The sequence below is a fragment of the Chelonia mydas genome, chromosome 2, assembly GCF_015237465.2.
Source record: "Chelonia mydas isolate rCheMyd1 chromosome 2, rCheMyd1.pri.v2, whole genome shotgun sequence".
In the NCBI taxonomy this organism is placed as follows: Eukaryota; Metazoa; Chordata; order Testudines; family Cheloniidae; genus Chelonia; species Chelonia mydas.
This window is the reverse complement of record NC_057850.1, coordinates 190,897,179-190,923,997: the sequence shown is the minus strand read 5'-3', so window position 1 is coordinate 190,923,997 and position 26,819 is coordinate 190,897,179. Positions and strand designations below refer to the sequence as shown.

General features: G+C 43.4%; 1 long non-coding RNA gene across 1 annotated transcript; it reads left to right on the top strand.

Moving 5' to 3' along the window:
* The first annotated feature begins 26 nt into the window (after positions 1-26).
* Positions 27-26,819, top strand: LOC122464329. Its single transcript, XR_006288271.1, has 3 exons — positions 27-372; positions 1,746-1,795; positions 26,623-26,819. It is a non-coding gene; the product is annotated as an uncharacterized LOC122464329 (long non-coding RNA).

Below are 26,819 nucleotides of genomic sequence, written 5' to 3'. Positions count from 1 at the left end.
GTGGGTCCTCCCGTACCTATCTACCAGACCTTAGTTCGCCTACAGAATCGGAGAACATCCCACCTGGACAGGCTTAGCTCCTTGTACTGCTTTACGAACTAGTTGCAGTTCCCACTGATTTCATCCGGAGCCTCCAATTAGTTTCAATAGGATCCTGAAAGGGCTTGTCTACACATGGAGTTGTTCCCGAATAATTGTAGCTGATTAACTTTCCAAGCGAGTTAAACTAAAAGCAAGAACAAGGCACTGTTATTCCAGAATATAGCCTGTCCACACCACACGTGGAGTTATCAGGATCAGCTAATCAGGAACAACTCCAACTCCATATCCCCTTAGGGATTTTTCTGTAGAGAAGACACAAACCCGTGACAGGTGAAGCTTTTCGGTTTATTTTCAGATATATTTGTAATGAAGATTACACATGGATTCTGCTAATGATTTAAGATTTTAATCAGATTCTTTACATTTTCAGTATTCTTTTAAGATGTCAGATCACCTTTAGAGAAACATATGCTGGCCTCGATCCTGACATGGAAGTCCCACAGCAGTCCGAGGAGGTTGTATATACACCTATGGACAGTATATGGCTTTTGGGGAAATAAGAAGCAGAGAGCTAGGAACTTGCTTATTCATCATGGGTCAAATTCTGTGCTTACTCAAGCAAAATTTCCATTGCAATCTATGTGATTTTGGACAGAGTAAGAGCTGCAGGATTTGACTCTGCATAAAGGATGTACTAACATTTTATTTCCCTCCCCCCAAAACACACGGATGAAATCTGGCCGTATGATGGTTTGAGCACACACACATATTTTTACACTTGTTTGTTCTTTGCACGGGAAATCGACAGACAGTCCCTATGGTTGAAAAATAATTTTCCCCACTCTACATTAAGAGTTATCTATTCTGTAACTCTTTACTAACACAAAACAATTTGTTTCTAGACTTTCTAATTCGAACTAGACTGTAAAAAAAATCTATATTACAGGGGAATCCAGTTACAAGACAGTAATTCTCAGAGATAGTAAAAGCAAAGTTAAGCCTTCTATTGGGTAGTGGAATGAACCATGTTCTTGAATGATGGATTTAGGACTGTAGCAGTTCAGTCCTAGCTACACTGCAAGCCTGAGCCATGTTTTAGTCGCGTATTGGATAACGCATATGGGATTGTAACTGGATCACTGAACTCTTCAGATAAAATAACGGTATGTGCAGACTTTCCAGAAAGAAAAAGAAGAGTGTCAAATAAGTACAACTACTAAAACGATCCCCAAACCATAAAATAAATGTTGGGAGGGGGGAGGAAATCTGAGGTTTCAGAGGGTTTCATAGTATGATGAATTGTTCGACTTAATTCAAATATATGAATCTCACTGAATCAAAAGCAATATTTATTCAAGGAGACCCTGTTTATGCGGTTTTATATATAGTAAGGTATCATTAATGTACATTACACTTGTTGCTTCTGGATAAGATTAAGTGGAATAACTGTTACCTCTTTCATATGAGATCTGTATATCAAAATACGGCTCCCAGTTCAGCAAAGCCCTTTAGCACATACTTAAGTGCTTTGCTGAACCGGGTCTCCTAAAGAAAAGACCTTATGATCCAGTAGGTCTTTTCCATATCTAGCTTCCATGATTCTCTCAGGCACGTCCCAATGGATCCAGATCAATAGTTTAAGAAAACTTTTACTTTCATCCATACTAACAGAATGTTATCCAATCACTTTCTATTTTGGTCAGACACTTCGTTCATTTTCTGAAGACCTGCTGAAACATCTCAAGATTTACAGGTAATCATGGCTTCTCTTGGACCCTAGATAAATATGAATAGCCACATACATGCAAATTATCTGTCGCTTTGACTAATTATCTTTGGATTTATTTTTGTTTAAATGTATCTTGGCCTCTCCCTTTTAAACTCCTGCTGCCTGGTTGGCACAGATGCCATCTCAAAGGCTGGGAGGCTTTTGTATATACTACATATTTGAAATGGGAAGTCATAGGTGCTCTATTCACCTAGTTTGTCCTTTTTACTACATACAAATAAAAATAACCTGGTCAAACAAAGGAGGTAGGGATGCTCTTGTGGTTCATGCATGGGGACTTCAGGTCAGGAGTTCTAGGTCCTATTTTTTTCCTATATTTAAACTTTCTGTGTGACATTTTCTAAGTGATTAAGCCCAAGATTTTCAAAAGTGGCTACTGATTTTGGATGCTTCCATTTACATATGCCCTGCTTCAGACAGCTTGGTCCTCATTTTCAAAATTAATGAGCACCTATAGCTTGCCTGTGCGGCAGTTGAGGAAGCTGTAGGCTCTCAATACCTCTGAAAATCAGGCCCAGCTGTTCCAGGTTGGGCACTGAAATTGAATGGCTACTTTTGAAAGTTGGCTGCATACCTCTCTCTGCTTTCATTTTCTCATCTGTCAAATGGGGATGATACTATTCACCTACTTCCCCTGGGTGTTGGTAAAGTGCTTTGAGATCCCCCGAGAGAAAGAAGTACAAAGTGGTGTTATATGGTAATCAAGACGGCCAATCTGTCAGATTAAACAATGATATATTCAATGAGCATTTGAAATGTATATTTTTTAAAAGTTGCCATATGTAGCCGTTTAAAATCTGCATTCCTTTAGGGCTAAAAGGTGAAGCTGGACTTCATCAGAACTAGGGTATACTTATTTTTAAAGAGAAGCAAACAATACTCCTACAAACTGAAGTTCTTTTGTCTTTAACATTCACTAGGCTATCATCAGATTTACCTTTTTATAATAATTACTGAAAGATAAAATTGGACCCAGAGCTATGGAAAATGTGAATGGGATGAATAGGCCATTTAGTCCTTTAAATCAGAGGTTAGAACATGAACATTTTAAATGGGGGAAGGCAGGGCATAAACATTAAACTAAACCATACACTAAAAAGAAAGACGCTTACCTGAAAATTCAGCAACAGATGGGAAAAATCAGTCACTACCAGGAATAACTCAAATGAAAAGAACAAACAGGCAAAAATTAAGGAATCAAGAGCTGGAATCTATTGTAGAGTAGTGCTCAGTGTCTGAAAATAAAATAATCTTCTCAACAACTTTAAAATAATTGCAACCATTCACTTTTCCTTCTCCCCGCACCTACAAGGTTATATGGAAGACAGCAACTAGAAACTATGGATTTCTTTGATGATCTTTGCTAATCAGAGTCTGATCCCACATCCCACTCTGGGAAGTTCGGGGTGTAAGCAATGGAGAAGGCTAAACCAGGCTCGGCATAAGTGGGGGTTAGCTAGAGAGAAAACTAGGTCCAGCTGAATCTACTGTATTGTCAGCAACGGATACTTTGGTTAATGTAGATAAAGCTGTAGTTTGGTTCCATCTGTACAGGCAAGGCAAATTTAATTAGCACACCTTGGGCTATAAAAACAGACAAGAAGCATTGCACTGGCAGAAGACATAAGGTTTTGCAAGTTGGACGCCAGTATAGTTTCAACAAGCAACAGGGGAGGTTCAGAGAGGATTGGGACAGGGATAACAACAGAACTAAGTTGAATTAGCAGTTTGGTGGCTCTCTTTTCTCCAAAAGGAATATTATAAGTTGAAAGGAAGGGTGCAGAAAGACTAGAGTAAGGATTGAATAACCACAGAACAAACCTCAACCACAAATAATATAACATCTCATATTTTATATTATACACCTATTGTGAGCTCCCAAAATAGTACTCCGTCAAATACTTGCTTTTTTCCTCCAATAACCTGTAATTAAGAGAGCCTAGACAACTCGGAGAACCTTTTTTAAGGCAAACTTACCTACTACATAGATTTTTTGAAATTCTCAGTCTCACTATAAAAGGAAATATTGTTCTATCAAAATCACTGATAGCTAAAACAAATCCCTGTTGCGAATACAGTGCCATTAGAAGAATACACTTTGAAGTACTCTGTTTGATTTCAAGACAATTTTGACAAGCTCACTGTAATATGCTTGGATTGTGATAACAGAAATAGCTCTGCTGTTCTGTCTTTCTATCATTGACTTTATTCCATCTGCTTACTGCAGTTGTCAGTTTAACTTCTGTAAATGTTTTGTTTTTTCCCCTAGCACTTTAAAAAGTAAACTTTCATCGTGATGGCCCTGATAAAACCCATGCTGAGCTGCTTGCATAACTGGAGTTCATGTCAGAGCTATCAGATATTTCCTGCTGACAACATGTTAGTAGAGAAATATTGCATTTTTGATATTTTTGCTCCAGGTGGACTCAAGCTGAGGCTTACAGTGGGAAAACAATTAACTCTGTGGGTTGAAAAAAATAATTAACAGTGGGATATGGTAATATCAGAAGCTGTAACTGTTCACCCAGTACCACTGATGACAACCATCACACAAGAAAGTTTAGTGAGTACCCAGATATTACTTAACTGCAGCAATAAAGAGTAAGTCAACTACAAAAATATGGAGAAATTAGAACCAAAGCTAGGTACATACTACAGGAGCACTTGCAAATAATAGAGATGGGTCAGCCTCACTGCATCTTGGTCCTTGTTCACATCAGCCCTTCCTTTTGCACTTCCTACATTACTGCCCCCAGCGGTAGCAATGGGCTAAGGTAGACAAGGTGCCAGCATTTTCACCATTTGGTCTAGACCTGCGTGGAGAAAGGTGGAAGCCCCCCTGATTGTAAGACCAGTGGCAGGTCTACATTAGATGATCATGAAGGTGGGCAGTGTGAAGGAAGAAAAAGGCTGGTGGAAAATGCACAGAGAAAACACTTACGGTCAGGGCCATCCCTAGCTATTCTGGGCCCCGACGCAGCCCCCCCATGTGCGGGGGGGGCAGGCCTCCTCGGGGCGGGGGCTGGCTTGGGTAGCAGGGGGGAACCACCCCCCCAGCACTCACCAGCGGCACGGCTGGGGCCGGGTCGCTGCACTTCCCGCCGCCGGTGACTGCAGGCCTTGTCTTGCTGGAGTCCTCAGGGGAGCAGGGGTGGGAAGGGGCAGGGCAGAGCAGGGCAGGGGCTTTGGGGAAGGGATGGAATGGGGGCAGAGCTGGGGCAGAGCAGGGGCAGGGGCTATTGGGAAGAGGTGGGGCAGGGGCTGGAGCAGCACGCAGCTATGCAGGGCACCAGTAAATGTGGTGCCCCAAATTTCCTGGTGACCTACGCAGCTGCGTACTTTGCGTATGGGTAGGGACGACCCTGCTTAGGGTGAAATCCCAGCTTCATTAAAATCAATGGGAGTTTACCACTGACTTCAGTGGGGTCAGGATTTCATCTTTAATGGTTTGTTCTGTCTTAGGCTCCGCAGGCACCTCAGCTGATTACAGATTATTGGGGGGACAATCAAAATGATGCTTACAGCTGTAAGTGGGGATCAATTCACTGACTTCAGTACCTGGTGAACTGGTTGAAACTATAGTAAAGAACAGAATTGTCAGACACATAGTTGAACGCTATTTGTTGGGGAAGAGTCAACATGGTTTTTGTAAAGGGAAATCATGCCTCATCAATTTACTAGAACTCTTTGAGGGGGTCAACAAGCATGTGACCAAGGGGGATCCAGTGGATAGACTGTACTTAGATTTTCAGAAAGTCTTTGACAAAGTCCCTCACCAAAGGCTCTTAAGCAAAGTAAGCTGTCATAGGATAAGAGGGAAGGTCTGCTCAGGGATCAGTAACTGCTTAAAATATAGGAAACAAAGGTTAGGAACAAATGGTTAGTTTTCAGAATGAAGAGAGGTAAATAGTGGTTTCCCACAGGGGTCTCTACTGGGACCAGTTCTATTCAACATATTCATAAATGCTCTCAAAAAGGGGGCAAACAGTGAGGTGGCAAAATTGGAGATGATACAGAACTACTCAAGATAGTTAAGCCTCAGGCAGACTGCAAAGAGCTACAAAAGGATCTCTCAAAACTGGGTGACTGGGCAACAAAATGGCAAATGAAATTCAATGTTGATAAATGCAAAGTAATGCACATTGGAAAAGATAATCCCAATTATACATATAAAATGATGGGGTCTAAAATAGTTGTTATCACTCAAGAAAGAGATCTTGGAGTCATTGTCGATAGTTTTCTGAAAACATCCACTCAATGTGCAGCGGCAGTCAAAAAAGTGAACAGAATGTTGGGAATCATTAAGAAAGGGATAGATAATAAGACAGAAAATATGATATGCCGCTATATAAATCCATTGTACATCCACATCTTGAATAGTGTGCAGATGTGGTCGTCCCATCTCAGAAAAGATATATTGGAACTGGAAAAGGTTCAGAAAAAGGCAACAAAATTCTTAGGGTATGGAATGGTTTCCATACGATGATAGATTAATAAGAATTAATAAAACTGGGACTTTTCAGCTTGGAAAAGAGATGACTAAGGGAGCATATGACAAAGGTCTATAAAATCATGACGGGTGTGGAGAAAGAAAATAAGAAAGTGTTATTTACTCTTTCTCATAACACAAGAACTAGGGGTCACCAAATGAAATGAATAGGCAGCAGGTTTAAAACAAAGGGAGGTATTTTTTACACACAACGCACAGTCAACCTGTGGAACTCTTTGCCAGAGGATGTTGTGAAGGCCAAGACTATAACAGGGTTCAAAAAAGAACCAGATAAATTCCTGGAGGATAGAGCCATCAGTGGCTATTAGCCAGGATGCACAGGAATGATGTCCCTAGTCTCTCTTTGCCAGAAGCTGGGAATGGGCGACAGGGGATGGATCACTTGATGATTACCTGTTCTGTTCATTCCCTCTGGGGCACCTGGCAATGACCACTGTCAGTAGACAGGATACTAGGCTGGATGGACCTTTGGTCTGACCCAGGCTGGCCGTTCTTATGGTCTGATACCCTCAAAGCACCTAGCTAGCTGGAGAGGCTGGTGGCCTGTGGAATCCCTTAGCAGCAATAAGAAAAGGAGTATTTGTGGCACCTTAGAGACTAACAAATTTATTTGAGCATAAGCATTCGTGAGCTACAGCTCACTTCATTCAGTGGAAAATACATTGGGGAGATTAATATACAAAGATAACATGAAACAATGGGTGTTACCATACACACTGTAAAGAAAGTGATCACTCAAGGTGAGCTATTACCAGCCGAAGAGCGCGGGCGGGGGGGCGGGGGGGGGGGACACATTTTGTAGTGATAATCAAGGTGGGCCATTTCCAGCAGTTGACAAGAACGTCTGAGGAACAGTGGGGGGGGGGGGGGGGGGGGATAAACATGGGTAAATAGTTTTACTTTGTGTAATGACCCATCCACTCCCAGTCTCTATTCAAGCCTAAGTTAATTGTATCAAGTTTGCCAATTTATTCCAATTCAGCAGTTTCTCCTTGGAGTCTTTTTTTAAAGTTTTTTTGTTGAAGTATTGCCACTTTTAGGTCTGTAATCAAGTGACCAGAGAGACTGAAGTGTTCTCCAACTGGTTTTTGAATGTTATAATTCTTGACATCTGATTTGTGTCCATTTATTCTTTTATGTAGAGACTGTCCACTTTGACCAATGTACATGGCAGAGGGGCATTGCTGGCACATGATGGCATATATCACATTGGTAGACGTGCAGGTGAACGAGCCTCTGATACTGTGGCTGATGTGATTAGGCCCTATGATGGTGTCCCCTGAATAGATATGTGGGCACAGTTGGCAACGGGCTTTGTTGCAAGGATAGGTTCCTGGGTTAGTGGTTCTGTTGTGTGGTGTGTGGGTGCTGGTGAGTATTTGCTTCAGGTTGGGGGGCTGTCTGTAAGCAAGGACTGGCCTGTCTCCCAAGATCTGTGAGAGTGATGGGTCATCCTTCAGGATAGGTTGTAGATCCTTGATGATGCGTTGGAGAGGTTTTAGTTGGGGGCTGAAGGTGATGGCTAGTGGCGTTCTGTTATTTTCTTTGCTGGGCCTGTCCTGTAGTAGGTGACTTCTGGGTACTCTTCTGGCTCTGTCAATCTGTTTCTTCACTTCAGCAGGTGGGTATTGGAGTTGTAAGAATGCTTGATAGAGATCTTGTAGGTGTTTGTCTCCGTCTGAGGGGTTGGAGCAAATGTGGTTGTACCGTAGAGCTTGGCTGTAGACAATGGATCGTGTGGTGTGGTCTGGGTGAAAGCTGGAGGCATGTAGATAGAAATAGCGGTCAGTAGGTTTCCGGTATAGGGTGGTGTTTATGTGACCATTGCTTATTAGCACCGTAGTGTCCAGGAAGTGGATCTCTTGTGTGGACTGGTCCAGGCTGAGGTTGATGGTGGGATGGAAATTTTTGAAATCAAGGTGGAATTCCTCAAGGGCTTCTTTTCCATGGGTCCAGATGATGAAGATGTCATCAATGTAGCGCAAGTAGAGTAGGGGCATTAGAGGACAAGAGCTGAGGAAGCGTTGTTCTAAGTCAGCCATAAAAATGTTGTCATACTGTGGGGCCATGCGGGTACCCATAGCAGTGCCACTGATTTGAAGGTATACATTGTCCCCAAATGTGAAATAGTGATGGGTGAGGACAAAGTCACAAAGTTCAGCCACCAGGTTTGCCGTGACATTATCGGGGATACTGTTCCTGACGGCTTGTAGTCCATCTTTGTGTGGAATGTTGGTGTAGAGGGCTTCTACATCCATAGTGGCCAGGAAGGTGTTTTCAGGAAGATCACGGATGCATTGTAGTTTCCTCAGGAAGTCAGTGGTGTCTCGAAGATAGCTGGGAGTGGCCTGAGGAGGGAGTCTACATAGCCAGACAATCCTGCTGTCAGGATGCCAATGCCTGAGATGATGGGGCGCCCAGGATTTCCAGGTTTATGGATCTTGGGTAGCAGACAGAATACCCCAGGTGGGGGTTCCAGGGGTGTGTGTGCGGATTTGTGAAGGCAAGGGGTGGGGACCTGGGGCAGGCCCACAAGGTGAGCTGGGGAGCCGGCCAGGAGGTGGGAGGGAGGGGAAGGAGCCCGCCCCCGCACAGGCCCAGCGGCTCCAATGGGCTGGGCAGGGGCGTCCGGCCCAGGGGCCCGCAGCTGGCCTGGGGCTGGAGCCACCCAGCGCGGCCTGTGGGGAGCGGCTCAGGACCGTGCCATCGCCCCGGCTGCCTCACTCTCCCCGCGCAGCCCACGGCTCGGGAGCGCCCCGGGCTCCGCCTGTCCAGCGCGGCCCGGGGCCTCCTCCCTTCTCCCCCGGCTGAGCGCAGACACCCAGCGCGCCCCCGGGAGCGTCAAGCCCCGGCCCTGCTGGAGCCTCGCTCGCGGCGTGCGCCGCGGCCGCCCCCCAGCCCAAGCGGCCGAGGCGTTGACAAGCCCCTGGGCTGCCTTCGTTTGAGCCACGCACGTGTCCAAGTCTCCGCGGTAAGGGCCCGATCCTGTCCTGCTGCCCACGGACTCGAGTAGGTGTCTCACAAGAGAGCGCGGAGCGCAGGGCTGCGCCCACAGCCGCCACCTCCCCCCACACTGGCCATAGACACGGGGCGTGTGCGTCCCCTTCCGCCCCACAGCCCTGCGCACCTACCGGCCTAGGTGTCCGCAGCTGTAGTCCACTGGGCGTGCGGCTCACAGCATATATATTATTATGGAGCTCTTGACTGGACACGTTTCTCTACAGAGCGTCTTATTACAGGGTGCCTAGTGCTCGCACCTTTAGAGAGCGCTCTCTCCAGGCATGTTTGTAGCGGGCATAGAGAGAGAATTGAGGGAAGAACATTTTATATATCGTTCAAGACGTACTCAGACATACACTTTGTCTCCCTGTGCGTGCATAATGTTATATATTCCCTCTGGAAGACTATATAACATCCCCTCTGGAAGACTGACAATAATCTGCTGCCCGTTTCGCATCACGCAGGGAGCCTCTTTAAAGCGTCTTATTCCCGGGCAGTGTGTAACCGTGAGAAACAATATGCTTGTAAGGATTGAGCTGTATAACACCGAAAACAATTTAAATAGTTAAATATCGGAAGCTAGTTCATGATCTGCAAGATTTACTCACAGACACATATTTATTTCTCAGGGATGACATGAATTAGGGACCATCACTTTACTCGGGTGCTGTATTGTGATCAGTGTTAAGGAGGAGGGGGAGCTGAGTGAGGCGTTCCTGTTAGCCTCAGGCAAGTGCATTTCTTGTAAATCAGCTGATAATAGGGAGCTCTTTGCTAAATTTCAAAGATCTGAGTGGGTTTCACATTGAAGGATGGAACTTTCTGATCTGTATGACACATTGGGGAGCCAGGTGGTTCTTCTTCTGTAGGTTTCCCCATTGTTTACAATCCAGTAGATGCACGCAGACTATTTCCAGTGTGCAGACTAAATGGGCACAGATCAGGAATTTGTAGTTCATAGCAGCTGATCAGCACATTTGTTCTCTGTCTTTTAAATGAGATATTATGCAAATTCACAAAAATGCTTATTAGCTACTGAAAGAGATCATGCGGAAGAAAATTACAAAGCCAAACAAATGAACCTTTAAAATCTATTTACAATGTTTATTGATACTAGCTAAAAGCATAAAACCATTCCTGGAAAGATTCCTGTTGACCTGATGAAAAGTCAATGCTAGTGTGTTCAGAAAAACTTTCCATAAACTTCAGTGGACTTTGGATCAGGCCCTCAATGATTAGCCTCCATCAGAATTTGTACATAAGAATGGCCATACTGGGTCAGACCAAAAGTCCATCTAGCCCAGTATCCTGTCTTCTAACAGTGGCCAATGCCAGTGCCCCTGGGGGAACGAACATAACATAATAATCAAGTGATCTATCCCCTGACGTTCATTCCGAGCTTCTGGCAAACAGAGACTAGGGACATCATCCCTTCCCACCCTGGTCCACTGATGGACCTATTCTCCATGAATTTATCTGGTTCTTTTTTGAATTTTTGTCCTTTTAAATTGTGTTTCACTAGCTTCTTCTTTTTGTTATAGTCTTGGCCTTCACAACATCCTCTGGCAAAGAGTTCCACAGGTTGACAAAGGTGCATTGTGTGAAGAAATACTTCCTTTTGTTTATTTTAAACCTGCTGTCTATTCATTTCATTTGAAGAGGCCCCCAGTTCTTGTGTTATGAGAAGGAGTAAATAACACTTTCTTATTTACTTTCTTCACACCAGCCATGATTTCATAGACCTCTATCATGACCCCCCTTAGTCGTCTCTTTTCCAAGCTGAAAAGTCCCAGTCTTATTAATCCATCCTCATATGGAAACCTTTCCATACCCTAAGCATTTTGTTGCCCTTTTCTGGACCTTTTCCAATTCCAATATATCTTTTGTGAGATTGGACGACCACATCTACACACAGTATTGAAGATGTGGTTGTACCATGGATTTATATAGTGGCAATATGATAGTTTCTGCTTATTATCTGTCCCTTTCTTAATGATGCCCAAAATTCTGTTCACTTTTTTGACTGCTGCTGCACACTGAGTGGATGTTTTCAGATACTGAGCCAAGATCTCTTTCTTGAGTGGAAACAGCTAAATTAGATGCCATCATTTTACATATATAGTTGCGATTATGTTTTCCAATGTGCATTACTTTGCACTTATCAACATAGAATTTCATCTGCCATTTTGTTGCCCAGTCACCCAGTTTTGTGAGACCCCTGTGTAGCTCTTTGCTTTGGACTTAACTATTCTGAGTAGTTTTATATCAACTGTACCTTTTGCCACCTCACTGTTTAGCCCTTTTTCCAGATCATTTATGAATATGTTGAATAGAACTGGTTCCAATACAGACCCTGGGGGGATACCACTATTTACCTCTCCCCATTCTGAAAACTGACCACTTATTCCTACCCATTGTTTCCTGTGTTTCAACTATGAGAGGATCATTCTGCTTATTCCATGACAGCTTACTTTGCTTAAGAGCCTTTGGTGAGTGATCTTGTCAAAGGCTTTCTGAAAATCTTAAGTACACTCTTTCCACTGGATCCCCCTTGTCCACATGCTTGTTGACCCCCTCAAAGAATTCTAGTAGATTGTGAGGCATGATTTCTCTTTACAAAAACCATGTTGATTCTTACCCAGCAAATTATGTTCATCTATGTGTCTGACAATTCTGTTCTTTACTATAGTTTCAACCAGATTGCTCTGTACTAAAGTTAGGCTTACTGGCGTGTAATTGCCAGGATCACCTCTGGAGCCCTTTTTAAAAGTTGGCATCATATTAGCTATCCTACAGTCATTTGGTACAGAAGCTGATTTAAATTATAGGTTACAAACCAAAGATAATAGTTCTGCAATTTCCCATTTGAGTTCCTTCAGAACTCTTGGATGAATACCATCTGGTCCTGGTGACTTATTACTCTTTATTTTATCAATTTGTTCCAAAACCTCTACTGACACCTCAATCTGGGACAGTTCCTTGGATTTGTCACGTAAAAAGAATGGCTCAGGTTTGGGAATTTCCCTCACATCCTCAGCTGTGAAGACCGATGCAAAGAATTCATTTTGTTTCACCGCAATGGCCTTATCGTCCTTGAGGACTCCTTCAGCATCTTGATCGGCCAGTGGCCCCACTGGTTGTTTACCAGGCTTCCTGCTTCTGATGTACTGAAAAAAATGTTTGCTATTACTTTTTGAGTCTTTGGCTAGTTGTTCTTCAAATTATTTTTTGGCCTTCCTAATTATGTTTTTACACTTCACTTGCCAGAGTTTATGCTCCTTTCTATTTTCCTCAGTAGGATTTAACTTCCACTTTGTAAAGGATGCCTTTTTCCTTTCACTGCATCTTTTACTTTGTTGTTTATCCATGGCGCCACTTTTTTGGTTCTCTTACTATGTTTTTTTAATTTGGGGTATACATTTAAGTTGAGCCTCTATTATGGTATCTTTAAAAAGTTTCCATGCAGCTTGCAGGGTTTTCACTTTTGGCACTGTACCTTTTAATTTGTGTTTCACTAGCTTCTTCTTTTTTGTGTTGTCCCCCTTTCTGAAATTAAATGCTACTGTGTTGGGCTGCTGTGGTGTTTTCCTCATCACAGGGATGTTAAATTTAATTATATTATGGTCACAATTACCAAGCGGCCCAGCTATATTCACCTCTTGGACCAGATTCTGTGCTCCACTTAGGACTAAATCAAGAATCGGCTCTCCTCTTGTGGGTGCCAGGACTAGCTTCTCCACGAAGCAGTCATTTAAGGCGTCAAGAAACTTTATCTCTGCATCCTGTCCTGAGGTGACATGTACCCAGTCAATCTGGGGATAGTTGAAATCCCTCATTATTATTTTTTTATTTTTATAGCCTCTCTCATCTCCCTGAACATTTCACAGTCACTATCACCATCCTGGTCAGGTGGTCAGAAATATATCCCTATTGCTATATTCTTATTGTTCGAACATGGGATTACTATCCATAGAGATTCTATGGTACACTTTGGTTCATTTAAGATTTTACTTCATTTGAATCTGTGCTTTCTTTCACATATAGTGCCACTCCCCCCCAGCACGACCTGTTTGGTCCTTCCGATATACCTTGTATCCTGGTATTACTGTGTCCCATTGACTATCCTCATTCCACCAAGTTTCTGTGATGCCTGTTGTATCAATATTCTCATTTAATACGAGGCACTCTAGTTCACCCATCTTATTATTTAGATTTAGCATTTGGATATAAGCACTTAAAAAATTGCCACTTTTTAGCTCTCTGCCATTATATAATATTGAACGGGACTCTTTTTTATTTGACTGTTTCTCATCAGAGTCTACTCACATTTTATCATCGTCCATCCTCTCCTCCTTACTAGGACATAGAGAATCTCCATTAATAGATAACTATATTCAATTGCTGTATTACGTAAGGATTATATTAATGATTCTGTATACTTCACTCCTGTTTTATACATTTATACAGTTCAACCATGTAAAAAGTAAACAAATAAAAACTTTTAGCAAGATCACAGAGGAGACTGTTATAAAAAAGCACCTTGAAATGGTCATACAATTTGAAATGACTGCTTGCAGACAGTTGGGATGATTAAACATGAGACTTTGAAGTTACTGTATTGTATATGATCATGGTAGTGCACTTTCCTGGTGCCATTCATTTGTTAATTTAAAAAATGCATTTTAAGTACCCAATTCCTTAGACACTTGCACGCCAGAGTAGTTTTATGTATATAAATAGCTCCAAAGTTACTCATGTGAGTATTTGCAAGATCCAGGCAAAAGAGGCTAGTATGGGAAAAAACACAAGGGCCCATTTTTTAAAACACCTGGTTACATAAAGTTAAGCTTCAAAATTCAGATGTAGGCACCTAAGTATAAGAGGCCTGATTTCCAAATGTGCACAGAACCTGCAGCTCCGATTTACTTTACTGGCATTTGTGGGCGCTCAGAATCAAGTCAGCTCTACATAAGTGCCCAGACAAAGATTTAAGAATCCAACTTTGGCTCTCAGGTTTTAAAATATTTGTCAAGAGCCTTGTCTACTCTACTGTGCTACCACCAGAGGGGATGCATTAGTAGAGAATTAGGGGTCCTAATCATCCTAGTGTAGACAAGGCGGGTGTGTTTATACTGGCAAAAATCAGACACGGCAGTCATCTGGAGGAAATTCTACTGCCAAGAGGACTCAGGGCTGGTCTAAACTACAAGGGTGGGGGAGATCTATCTAGGTTACACAATTTCAGCTATGTGAATAACGTAACTGAAGTCGACGTACTTAGATCTACTTACCTTGGTGTCTTCGCTGTAGTGTGTCAATGGGAGATGCTCTCCCGTCAATTCCCCTTGCGCTTCTCGTTGAGGTGGAGTACTGGAGTCGACGCTAGAGCAATTGGCAGTCAATTTATCGCCTCTATACTAGACACAATAAATTGACCCCCGCTGGATCTATCGTTGCCCATCGATCTAGCTGGTAGAGTAGACAAGCCCTCAGACATTAGGCAACACAGTGATAAAACACCTGAGCCCTGTCAATACTATGGTTTCTGTTATTGCGACCGCCAATGAAGAAATACACATCTGATTTTTCCCCATGTAGATGCAGTATATAGGGTACAATATCCTAGTACAATGAAGTGAGCTACATTATGAAGAAAGTGGTGGCTTTAAATGTGACCTACAAAGGAACAATTGTTATGCTGGTGCCATTTTTCACTCCTCCATGACATGGAAAGAATGTCTGAAAGGGTCCTTCTGCTCCCCACACAGTAAGTTTATTTCTGCTTGTTTTCTAACTTGGAAATATTAAGTTTTGTCTTCCTTTATGTTACTGGATAACTTCAAAGGGCTAGATAACTGGAGTGGGAACTCTGTCCCCCTGAAGGAGTCTGAATTATATAGAGGATACAAAACAAAACCCACCAAAAAATGGTTGTAAATAGTCTGATTAAATGTTCCTTCCCATCTCGCCTATTCAGGTTTCAGTCTCTTAAGACATTATAATCTCACTAGTTTTCCAGCTGTCCTCCAGCAACAGCAGAGTAGAGAAAGATCTGATATTTCTAATCTAATATAAAAACAAAGACAGTGAGGGAGAGACAGCAACAACCTTTCAAGACTTTGTTTTACATTCTAAAGAAGCGAAAAAAGACAAGGTTTTTCCTTTATGTGTCAACTTAACCTAGACTTTTTTGGTTATTAAAAATATCCATCTCATACTGTCCCTTTGTAAAACCCATCAAAACGGCCCAGAATATTTAACTAAATTCATATGATGGAGTTTTAATTGACTGCTCCCCTAAAGGGACCGGTAAAGGGTATGGCTTCCAAAATATTAAGTCCAGACCACATAAAGTTGAGGATAGGATAAAGGGGAAGGGGGCCGAGGAGCAGAACAGAATACATCTCCAACTTGGGCACCGGTCATACAGCTGCACAGTCACGCTGGAATGTCTACACTTCAGCTGGGAGCATGCTTCCCAGCCTGGGAGGACAGATAGGTGCTAGCTCTGCTGGAACTAGTGCACTAAAAATAGCAGTGTAGCTGGGGGAAGCAAGGATGCCGGCTGGGGTTAGCTGTCTGAGCACAAACCCTCCCAGACTCCCTGGGTATGTACCTGAGAGGCTGGCTTGAGCTACCATCCTTGGGTATATCTATACTATGGAGACTGCCAACATAGCTACATCACATGTGCTTGGGTGTTTAGGAGCTAGCAAGGGGTGCATTTTACACATGCTGAATATTTTTGCATCGTGAATAGCCCTGTGCGATATTTGATGAAGGTGGCTGTTGCACAATGTGCAGGCACTCCTAAGTAAAACAGCCCAGTAGGTCTAAAAATCCTTCTTTAAAGGAAACAGCAAAAGAAGCCAATTCAAAGTCTGGACAGATATCCCGAAATAATTCAGTTAAAGAAGATTGAGGGGTGGGAGAGACTGGCATGTCTGTCCCATCGTTTAACAGCTCAGAAAGGGATATGTTTTTCCTTTGAGGATTTGGACCTTGTATGTTAAATTTCATGAAAATGTATGCCAAACATCATGCAAGTGCTTACAGCTGAGTGACAAGGCCTGGGAGATACAGGAGGCTAATGGAAAGTTGAATCCCTACGTCTGAGGAGATGCTCGTGGGTGCCACTATAATAATCGTCCCAGATTTGTACACACTGCACAATTCCCTATGGCTTTCCTGCTTCTAAGCTCAAAGAAAATGGCCAATTATTTTTCTGTCTGAAAGAATCTGTGATGTGGCCACGAATGACAGCTGAGCGAGAGGAAACACCTCTTCATTAAAGATGAGCTAGTAAGCACACTGAATATCCACATCTCAGCTCCCAATTGCACAAGGGTTAGGGGAGAGCCAAGAAAAGTATGTATGTTCATGGACAAAATATATTCATTCATAAATATTGTATCTCCTTCAATACAATATGGGCAAAATCTTTTAGCCCTTACTCAGGCAAAAATCCTATTGTAAGGGCCTAGTCCACAGCCCATTGATTTCAATGTGCTTTAGATCGGGCCCTAAATAAGAACTGCTTGATTTCATTATTCAATCCATAGACAAACAATCTAAAGAAAAAAATATCTGTAAATAATGTTTAGGGATTAAACTGAAAAGAGAAAGGAAATGTCTTTTTTTAATTAAATAGCCTGTCCGTAATTCATCTCTTTTTGAAAACCATACAGTGAGGGGAGAGATGGACAGTTCTTTTTATTAGTTTAATTTGAGTTCATTGTGTTTTTAATTAACAATACAATTTAAAAAAAGTTACAAAATAGACAGGACTCATGTGAGAAAGCAGACGAGTGTCCCTTGACAGAGAACACAATCTGTGCCCTGAAGAGCTACTCTCCAGCTGTTAGTCAACTGATGTCAAAGAATGCTTAAAAAAGAAGCTGCATTCCTTGGTGTGATCTTTTAAAAATAGCTTCATTTCCATTTTCCAGTGGCATCACTGAAAAGCTAGGAGAAGAAAAAAAGCAAGTGTTAGAGGAGGAAGGGAAGGAACTGGAAGAAAAACAATACAGACTGGGGTTGCAGTGAGTTGGCATGGTCCAAATCACTGTCCCTGCACTTCCTTAGTGGCCTCCTCAGTTTCTGTAAAAATTTAAGCATTGATTAGAAAACAAGTTTTGTGGCTACAGTGACATTTAGGGAATTTGGGTTAAAATTTTCCACTGTTGCTATTAATGGATCAGCTCCAATGGAAGAAGCAACAGTGGGTGCGCTGTTGTAGACAGTGCTCCAGGAAGCAACAAGCGCTTTAAAGCACTGTGTGATCTAGCCCTGCTCAAAGCGGGTTTACCTAAAATGCAAGTGCCAGTGGGCCCTGTCTCTATGAATGCTCCTATTAGGAGTAGCAATGGTGGGAAACGTAGTTACAAATGTCCTAGGTCCTACTGAAGACAAGGTCTCCAGTTGCAAATAGACCCTTCCAGACAAGAACCAGTGCTGTGCAATTAGGGCCCGAATCAAAGTCTATTGCAGTTAAAACGAGTCTTCAGGCCCTTCAGGGCATGTCTATATTGCAGCTGGGAGCACACCTCCCAGCCTGGGTAGCGAGACTCGCACTAGGTTAGCTCGAGGTAATGCGCTATGACTAGCAGCATGGTCATTGCGATATGGAAGGCAGCTTGGGCTAGCTGCCCAGGTGTGGACTCAGTGGGTTAGATGTGCTTGGAGTTGGTCAGCTAGCCTGAACCGCCGCCCATGCTGCAATGTCCACACTGCTATTGTTGGAACACTAGCTCAAGCGAAGCTAGTGCAAGTCCGTCTGCCTGGGCTGGGAGGCACACTCCCAGCTGCAGTGTAGATGTAACCTAAAGGGCTTGATCCAATGACCATGGCAGTATCTCCATTGACTTCAATGGGCACTGGATCAGGTCTTTACTGTACTTATTCTGTAAATAGACAATCAGCCTGGAAATAATAGTGCTCGGAGAGGTGAACTTCACAATTTATCTCAGTGGTGAGTTAATCCTGAAGAAAGGATAATTTAAATATCCATGTTGATATCTCTTTCACTGCAGATCATTTTAGCAGAAATGGGTTTGTCCCGTGTGGCTGGATAGAATAGAAGTTATAGTTGGCAGAGGCCTTCTAGTCCATCTCCAGCCAGTGCAGGATTGGTCACTGTAGTACAATCGTTTTTAACCTTTTCCAAGCACAGCTTCTCCCTTCTATCTAGCCAGAATTAAGCTCAGACACACTTCCAAGTTAGTAATATGGGAATTGCTGCCACTTCTTGACAGCTGTTTGTGACCCCCATGTTGAGAGCCTGGCTATAGCATATGCCCTAGCGTTTTGTTCAGCCTGGTTCAAGTGGCTTAGCTGGTTTTTCATCAGTTCCTTTGAGACAATATTCCAGCTGACTGGATCTCACCAGGATGACAATTTCCTGACCTTTCCGACATTTTTATTTTGAATTCACCCCGACCCTCCCATCAAACCTCTCGTCCTCCGAACCAGGGACTATGTGACCGCTTGTAAAATACAGACCAAGCTACAATGGGTTATTTTCAGTGGCATTTAAAAACCCTGCTGCCTCCCATTTTTGTTCTCCTATCTCTTGTTGCTTAAATGTTGTAACCGTATAATACTTGTATTTGATCTTTTTTTCCTCTTTTTTAAACACACTCTAACGTAACTCCAAAGGATAAACCACTTTTTCTATGCTTAGCATATTCATCACACTGTCTCTTTCTCAGCCTCTGGATTTGCATGCAAGAAATCTATGTGCGCGTTAATGCAATTTCTCACTGAAGCCAATAAAATCCTTTCCCATAGGAGAAAGGAGCGAGAGATACACAGAGACCCTTCTGTATATATTTTTTAAAATGTGTAAGATGCTCATATACCCCAGCGATATGCATAGAAATAAATACCTCCCTGGATTACACAGAGCGGTTTGTCTTCATGAGGACTGCAGAATCAGGTGCTTTTTGAGCACTGCCATGCTTGATGTGATATCTGTTTTCTCAGGGCCTGACTAAAATGAGATTTGCAGTTGCTTGCTTATCACCCTTGAGAATCAGGCCCATAATGTTGTAAATGTATATGGTGCTGTCAACAGAGCTCGAACAGGAACAAATTAAGTGATGGTACTCTATTTGAACTCTATTCAAATGTCCAGGGTTGCTGGATATTTGTGCTAAAATGATCAGCAGTAAAAAGTTAATAAAGTTTGATTGCCAGTTGCCACCATTAGGTTTCAGAGTAAACAGTAAGGCAATTCACCTCTGAGAGCCTCTGAGCGCCTCTGAGCCTGATTATCTACTGCCTTGCGCCTTGTGCAATCATTGTGGCAAATCAAGCTTAATGCAGTTGTCTGACTAATTAAAGGCTCAGTCAGAGAGCACAGTATAAGTTTAAACTTGTTCCATATTCTAAAGCCTTTCTTTGCAAACATGAAACCTAAACATTTCTTATTTTTAAAGAGAGTTCTAATTTTACAGAAATTGCTGTGGCCTCCATAATGATCAACCATTTCGCTGCATATGGGTTCAGTCCACCCTCTGGGCAGGGCCAGGTCTCTATACTGAAAACCTGAATTGACCTGTTTTCATTAGGGAAAATGTGAATTGGTGTAATTAATATAGACAGTCCCTCAAAGGTACAAGTGAAAAACAGCAAAAGGCAAGAGAGAACAGAGTTACAGCCACTGAAGTGTGAACATTTCATAGAATACTTACGTTTTTAATAGTTCTTTTCTTTTGCGAAATATAACTATATAGGTTTTGCAAATACACATCAGATATGAAAAGATAAAAGAAAGTTTGTGCCAACAATCTTGGAGACTGTCTCATTAATATAATATCATTCTTAAAAAATCAAGATAGAGGAAGATTAAATACATACCCTAAATAATAAACAAAGTATGTTAGAGAATTAAAGCTGTTAAAGCAATGTTATACAGAACATAAATGCAAAGGGCATTTGAACTCTGACAGCTGAAAAAAATAGTTGACAATCACATCAGCTTTTGCAGGCTGAACTGTTACTATCATTCACAGGAAAATAAACCAATGACTAAAGTTTTATTTTGGTGGCTTTTATAACAAGTTTTTATAAACTCAGTAATATGGTCAATAACAGTGAGTCAAATTAATCCCTGGTCTAACGCCAATGGAGTCACATCAAAAATGGAATTTGGCCCACGTATTCTAGAAATAGAGGGTCACACACTTTATTGCTTCCGTAGTCCAAGCATGTTTCCCACACATGGGTTCCCTGCATCTTTCCATTCTCTCTGACCTCCAAACCAGGCCCCGCTGTAACTCTGCAGGTTAGTGATTGGCACACTCCAACCCCTTTGCTCTGAGGGTCTCCAGAGAGTGTCCAGCCCCGGTCCCCTGGACACTCACAGTATTCACAGATCCGTTGCTTCCAAAGAAAAAGTATGCCCCAGCTGTCCAGTTCCACCTCAGATCACTGCTCCGCTTAACCCACAGCAATTAGACATTTTTATAGAGAAATCAAATATAAATTTATTTAACAAAGAATAGATATTCAAGTGATAGCAAGTCAAAGTATTGGAAACAAATGGTTACATATAAAATAAAATCATAGCACACATTCTAGAACCTAGACTTACTTAGATACTTTCTTGTCTTTTGCTATGTCTACACTGCGCACCTTACAGTGGCACAGCTGTGCCACTACAGCCTTGCCACTCTAAGGTATGCAGTGTAGCCACTCTTTGTCAGCAGGAGAGAACTCTCCTGCCGACAAAATAAAACCACCCCCAATGAGGGGTGATAGCTTTTGTGGGCAGGAGACCGTCTCCCACCAACAAAGTGCTGTCCACACCGGTGCTTTCCGTCAGTAAAACTTTTGCCTGGCAGGGGTGTGTTTTTTCATACTCCAACCAACAAAAGTTTTACCGATGAAAGTGCAGTGTAGACATAGCCGTAGAGAGCAGTGTTCACCCAAAGTTCTTCCCGTGTTTTACAGCCACGCTTGGCTGTGATCTTCCATATGCATCATGCAGTCAACTTGTCTCCTTGATGAAAGATCCCAGTCTACACTCCCAGATATCTCAGAACAATCCATTGTCCGTATTCATAAGCAGGATGCCCCCCCGCTGATTGTTTTTTCCTGTATACTCCTTTCTTGTAGATTTAGAATCACAGAATCATAGAATATCAGGGTTGGAAGGGACCTCAGGAGGTTATCTAGTCCAACCCCCTGCTCAAAGCAGGACCAATCCCCAATTAAATCATCCCAGCCAGGGCTTTGTCAAGCCTGACCTTAAAAACTTCTAAGGAAGGAGATTCCACCATCTCCCTAGGTAACGCATTCCAGTGTTTCACCACCCTCTTGGTGAAAAAGTTTTTCCTAATATCCAACCTAAACCTCCCCCACTGCAACTTAAGACCATTACTCCTTGTCTTGTCCTCTTCTACCACTGAGAATAGGCTAGAACCATCCTCTCTGGAACCACCTCTTAGGTAGTTGAAAGTAGCTATCAAATGCCCCCTCATTCTTCTCTTCTGCAGACTAAACAATCCCAGTTCCCTCAGCCTCTCCTCATAAGTCATGTGTTCCAGACCCCTAATCATTTTTGTTGCCCTTCGCTGGACTCTCTCCAATTTATCCACATCCTTCTTGTAGTGTGGGGCCCAAAACTGGACACAGTACTCCAGATGAGGCCTCACAAATGTCGAATAGAGGGGAACGATCACGTCCCTCAATCTGCTCTCTATGCCCCTACTTATACATCCCAAAATGCCATTGGCCTTCTTGGCAACAAGGGCACACTGCTGACTCATATCCAGCTTCTCGTCCACTGTCACCCCTAGGTCCTTTTCCGCAGAACTGCTGCCTAGCCATTCGGTCCCTAGTCTGTAGCGGTGCATTGGGTTCTTCCGTCCTAAGTGCAGGATCCTGCACTTATCCTTATTGAACCTCATCAGATTTCTTTTGGCCCAATCCTCCAATTTGTCTAGGTCCCTCTGTATCCTATCCCTGCCCTCCAGCGTATCTACCACTCCTCCTAGTTTAGTATCATCCGCAAATTTGCTGAGGGTGCAATCCACACCATCCTCCAGATCATTTATGAAGATATTGAACAAAACCGGCCCCAGGACCGACCCCTGGGGCACTCCACTTGACACCGGCTGCCAACTAGACATGGAGCCATTGATCACTACCCGTTGAGCCCGACAATCTAGCCAACTTTCTACCCATCTTATAGTGCATTCATCCAGCCCATATTTCTTTAACTTGCTGACAAGAATACTGTGGGAGACTGTGTCAAAAGCTTTGCTAAAGTCAAGAAACAATACATCCACTGCTTTCCCTTCATCCACAGAACCAGTAATCTCATCATAGAAGGCGATTAGATTAGTCAGGCATGACCTTCCCTTGGTGAATCCATGCTGACTGTTCCTGATCATTTTCCTCTCATGTAAGTGCTTCAGGATTGATTCTTTGAGGACCTGCTCCATGATTTTTCCGGGGACTGAGGTGAGGCTGACTGGCCTGTAGTTCCCAGGATCCTCCTTCTTCCCTTTTTTAAAGATTGGCTCCACATTATCCTTTTTCCAGTCATCCGGCACTTCCCCCATTCTCCACGAGTTTTCAAAGATAATGGCCAATGGCTCTGCAGTCACAGCCGCCAATTCCTTTAGCACTCTCGGATGCAACTTGTCCGGCCCCATGGACTTGTGCACATCCAGCTTTTCTAATAGTCCCTAACCACCTCTTTCTCCACTGAGGGCTGGCCATCTACTCCCCATGCTGTGATGCCCAGCGCAGCAGTCTGGGAGCTGACCTTGTTCGTGAAGACAGAGGCAAAAAAAGCATTGAGTACATTAGCTTTTTCCACATCCTCTGTCACTAGGTTGCCTCCCTCATTCAGTAAGGGGCCCACACTTTCCTTGGCTTTCTTCTTGTTGCCAACATACCTGAAGAAACCCTTCTTGTTACTCTTGACATCTCTTGCTAGCTGCAGCTCCAGGTGCGATTTGGCCCTCCTGATTTCATTCCTACATGCCCGAGCAATATTTTTATACTCATCCCTGGTCATATGTCCAACCTTCCACTTCTTGTAAGCTTCTTTTTTATGTTTAAGATCCGCTAGGATTTCACCGTTAAGCCAAGCTGGTCACCTGCCATATTTACTATTCTTTCGACTCATCGGGATGGTTTGTCCCTGTAACCTCAACAGGGATTCCCTGAAATACAGCCAGCTCTCCTGGACTCCTTTCCCCTTCATGTTAGTCCCCCAGGGGATCCTGCCCATCCGTTCCCTGAGGGAGTCGAAATCTGCTTTCCTGAAGACCAGGGTCCGTATCCTGCTGCTTACCTTTCTTCCCTGCGTCAGGATCCTGAACTCAACCAACTCATGGTCACTGCCCCCCAGATTCCCATCCACTTTTGCTTCCCCCACTAATTCTTCCTGGTTTGTGAGCAGCAGGTCAAGAAAAGCTCCCCCCCTAGTTGGCTCCTCTAGCACTTGCACCAGGAAATTGTCCCCTATGCTTTCCAAAAACTTCCTGGATTGTCTATGCACCGCTGTATTGCTCTCCCAGCAGATATCAGGAAAATTAAAGTCACCCATGAGAACCAGAGCATGCGATCTAGTAGCTTCTGCGAGTTGCCGGAAGACAGCCTCATCCACCTCATCCCCCTGGTCCGGTGGTCTATAGCAGACTCCCACCACGACATCACTCTTGTTGCTCACACTTCTAAAGTTAATCCATAGACACTAAGGTTTTTCTGCAGTTTTGTACCGGAGCTCTGAGCATTCATACTGCTCCCTTACATACAGTGCTACTCCCCCACCTTTTCTGTCCTGCCTGCTGATTTCACTATCTGTTAATCAGCATCTGTCTGAGTGTGCAAATAGGCATACATTGTGAGGCACACAATATACAATGACCAGACAGGGAGATAAGTGTCTGTGACCCCCACAGGGTGAAAAGAACCTGTCTGAGATATGTCACCTCCTGGTCACCTGCCTTATGAGCATAATTTTCAGTATAGACACTCAACTCCTTAAATGTATATTATGATCTGTACATACAAGTCACAATGAATATGATGACCAGTGGGCTACTGGCTCTCAGTAGAGACCTCACATGCCACCCTGTAATGAATTATTATGCACACATCCATCCCAGGGGATCCCTGTAAAATCTTATGTGCTCTCTGTGCCCTCTGCTAACTGGTATCATGAAGTCCCTGGGTCCCCCTCCCCAACTGCCCCTCCACCACATGCTAAGGGCGCTGTGTCCCTCCTTTCCATTGTGACTGCTCCTGTCTTAGGCAATACCTATAATACGGGGACTACAGCGGCATAGCTACAGTGCCATAGCTAACCCCTACTTGTCACAGCCTGTATTGACGGAAGGGGTTTTTCTGTTGCTGTAGGTATATCACTCCCTGAGTGACAGTAGCTAGGTCAATGGGAACATTCTTCTGTCAACCTCGCTGTGTCTAAACTAGAGGTTAAACTATGTTGCTCAGGAGTGCGGGTTTTTCCCACTCCTGAGTGCTGTAGCTATGTCGGTCTAAGGCTTCGTCTACACTACAGCAGCTGAAGCGGTGCAGCTGCACCATTGGAGCGCTTCTGATGAAAATGCTCTAAGCCGATGGGAAAGAGCTCTCCTGGTGGCTTACTAATGCCTGTCTCCGCGAGAGGCGGTAGCTATGTCATCAGGAGAAGCTCTCCCACCAACATAGTGCTGTCCACACCGGCGCTTAGATTGATATAACTTATAGTATTCACACCCCTAAGCGACATACGTTATACCGAAGTAATTTGTAGTGTAGTCATAACCTGAGTTTTAAATATATACCAGGCATTAGCCTACCCATTTTTCAAAAGCCCTTTTTATTTCCTTTCTTTCTCTCTGGAAGCTAAGTCATTTTGAGTTTCAACATTTTAAGCTCCACTGGTAGGAAGGGCAGAGCTGAGATGGGAGATGTTGTTATGCTGGCAGGTGTTAATTGCTGCCATCAACCAATTCTTTGACTTATAGAAAATTACAGACCTGGCTGAAGCTGATGGATCTCCCGGCAATAAAGCTACCACCGCTCGTTTGGGGTGTTTTTTTTTTATCGCCAGGAGACCTCTCCCTGAGCGAAAAAACGTGTTTACACTGCCCATGTCGCAGCACTGCTGCGGCCACACTGTAACGTGGGCAGTGTAAACATACCCTTAATTTAGTTTGTGTCAGCCATGTTGTGTGTAAATACTTTGTTAGTAAGTGTGGCAGCTAACTATATGTCACCTTTGCAGGCAGCTGTAACCAGGCTGAAACCCTATTTTTTGTATAGAAATTACCCCATGGCCTGAGTTACACAGAAGGTCAGAAAAGATGATCACAGTGGTCCCTTCTCTATTATGATCTATGAATCTATGACCAACTAACTATGCCTTTGTTGTAATCAGTTCAGCCGGTCCTTCCTCCTATCCGATCTCTGTGTGTTAGGACATCTCAGAGTCCATTGCATCATAAGCTGCAGGTACAGCTTTGCATGCATGTTCTTGGGCACTCTCTTCTCTGGTGAGGTGGTATGGGATAGCTGCCCACGTTTTCTCAAATGCAATGACCCAAACACAATGAGGCAGGATGGTAGAGGAGAAGAAACAAACACAGCTGACAGACGGTTGTAGAAAAACCATACTATGTGGACACAACTGTATTGGTTGTAGCTTGGTGATACTGTCATGCTGGCCCTCTCTACACAACAACCAAAAAGTACTTTTTTCAGCAAAGTTAGCTTAACACAAGTGGAACTCCCCCTCGCCCCAACTCCAGTGTAGACACAATTTAATATGTTTACAATCATGCTAGCTGGTTGTGTTGTAGCCTAGGCTCCCTTTGATCATTGTGTACACATACTCACAGTGGTTAGAGAACATATGGCTGTAAGTCCAAAAACCTTGGTGTCAGTAGGTAGAGCCACTTTGATCTCTTGACCCTACCTTCTCCACTGGATTTTCTCCACACTGTTTCCATTCCCCATCCCCCTGCAACAGGACAGAAAGTGTAGAGGAAATTCTGCTCTACGAGTTGCATTAACTCCCACACAGATTTCCTGTCAGAAATCCACTAGGGAAGCCAGCCACAGACAGCAGCTGTTCTCCAGCTTTGTCTCCTTTCTACATCTGCAAACACACCAAAGTCTTCACCCTGGGTTTGCCTTTGGAGAGGCTTTTCAGGCTCAGGAAAGCGGGGGGTGGGCGCAAACAGGCCATGGAGTTTACTGTTCCCCCTTTTCCATGCTCCTAACACCAATCCTTTTCATTCTTGCTCTTTTCTGCCAGCACAAGTAGAAGGAAGCATCCAGCACCTGGAAATATCGAATGCAGCTCATTTTATGTTGTTTGGTTGAAGACAAGTCACAGAAGCGAATTGGAACAGCTTGAAAGAAAACTCCCAACAGCCCTCAAGACAAGAATGCATGTTCCCCAAACTGAACAAGTCTTGCAGTATTAATTTACGACTATTCTTTTAAACGTCA